Source organism: Cynara cardunculus (genome assembly GCF_001531365.2).
Source record: "Cynara cardunculus var. scolymus isolate 2C chromosome LG 4, CcrdV1, whole genome shotgun sequence".
Taxonomy (NCBI): domain Eukaryota; kingdom Viridiplantae; phylum Streptophyta; class Magnoliopsida; order Asterales; family Asteraceae; genus Cynara; species Cynara cardunculus.
The window spans coordinates 10,216,459-10,218,683 of NC_037531.1; positions in this window are offsets into that span (position 1 = coordinate 10,216,459).

Below are 2,225 nucleotides of genomic sequence, written 5' to 3' on the forward strand. Positions count from 1 at the left end.
CCAGCTGATTTTATCATCCTAGACTTTAAAGCTGACAAGGACATTCCCATTATATTAGGAAAACCTTTCCTAGCTACTGGAAGAACCCTGATAGATGTACAGAAGGGAGAATTAACCATAAGAGTCCAAAATCAAAAAGTGACTTTTAATGTTATTAATTCCCTTAGGTACCTTGATGGGAGTGACAAATGTTCCCATATTTGTTCCATTAAATCTTCAACTCATGATAAAGGAGTAAAGGACATACAGAGGAAAGGATTGAAGCATAAATGGAGAGAGAAATATTCTAACAAGTTGCTCCCACTATCAGATATCTTAACCTCAGTCTTACAACAACATTCTAACTCTCCTACGCAATCTGAGTAGGACAGGTTATGCCTTCTTACCATACTCTGTGTTTTTATGTTTAACTTGTGTTACTTTATTTGTTGTTTTAAAATATGTCGGTGTCAGTATTGTTGTGATCATAAGAGACAATCCCTCTCTATATGTTTTTGTGACCTTTTCATTTAAGATGATCATACCATGATTATGCTTGATTATCTTTGTTTTTCCATTTCAATAGTGCTTAGCTTTGAGTCATTTTATTTTTAAAATGATCAAGTCACACTTGTGACTAATCATCTTTGTTTTTTTGTTTCAATCTAAGATTTTGGGCATTGATTTTAAGTAACATATATTCTTTTAGCCATATATGCACCAAAAATAGAATAAATAATGAATTTGTTGTTCAAATGCTTGAATTGATGTCATAGCCACAATAATCCAAAGCTTAACCATCTGTCTTAAATTGAGCCTCTAGAGCTAGCCAACCATTTCCAAAGCTTTCACTTGATTCAACTTGGGCCTTCATTTCAATATGGCCAATTTTTAGCCTTCATACACTCACAATGAGGACATTGTTTCCCTTAAGTTTGGGGGAGGGTCCTAAAAGTAACAAACACTATAGAGATCATGAAACATATGCATTAAGACCAAAAGACAAACAAAGGAACATAGTTCCATGTCTTATGCATACAAAAGAGTGTCAAAGTACACCAGAATGTTTGAAAAGGACCAAAGTGTCCAAAATACCTCAATATGAGATGCATAGCAGTAACATTGTGCTATGGAGTAAAAAAAAAAATGAGATGAGGTAAAAGGCATGCATTGAAAAGAAAAAGCCAAATGCAAGAACCCAATTCAAAGTCCCAAATTATCTGTTGAATCTAGTTTATCATAAGAAATATAGGCTAGCTTATGGTTTGGCTATATGAAAGATTTAAGTTTGGGGGAGCTAGGTTTATAAAGGGCTATGGATATCAAGCATCAAGTCAAGAGTATAACACTTTCATTCAAAAAATTTCAAAAATATGCATACTTTGGCTATGGAATACTTATGCTCAATTTTTTTAGTTTATTAGAACTTTGAGTCTTTTAATTTGTCATTTTCTGTTGTTTGGGGACAAACAACAATTCAAGTTTGGGGGTGTGATAAGTGTTAATTTATTAACCTTATTACATCATTTTCTTAACCATTTTCCTTTGTTTTATTTGCCCATTAGTGTCTTTATTGAGTCTTTTTATGTCTTTTTCATATATTAGTAGTAATATAGTATATCTAATGTTAATTCCCTATTTTTACAAGTTTTTGATGACTTTTGGGCCCAGTCCTACGGCAGTGCTACAGGACCAGGAGTGTCAAGGTCCTATAGTACCTGTCCGAGAACTGAAATTCTGTTTGGGCCGTGAATAAATTGGCTGATCCATAGAAGAGGCGTGGTCAACGACCTTGGGCCCGGTCAAAGCCCAGTTTTGAAGAAGCTTTTGTCTTATTAGTTGGCACCCACTATGTGAACTTCCTTAACCTATATAAAGAAGGCTTAAGGCTTACTTTTCACCCACCAATTCACGAAACAATTCTCCAATTTACTTGCTTTCTTCCATTTGATCTTTGTTAATCACTTTCTAAATTATTGTTTTCGGTTCCAAGCTTTCGGTTTTCTTTGTTTGTCTTTTCAAGAATCAACTTTTTGTAGTTGTGATTTCATTCTCAAGTTTTAATTTAAGTACTCGTATTTAATCTTCATCTCATTTCTGTTGCAAGTTACGTTACGTTTTCTTATTTTTTATTACCAGTTACGAATTAGTCGATCATTGTTGCTTTACATCGGATCTCATCCTTTGTGGCTCACGACTAATTTACATAGACTAAATAATCTGTTTTTACGAGTTTGAAAATAACC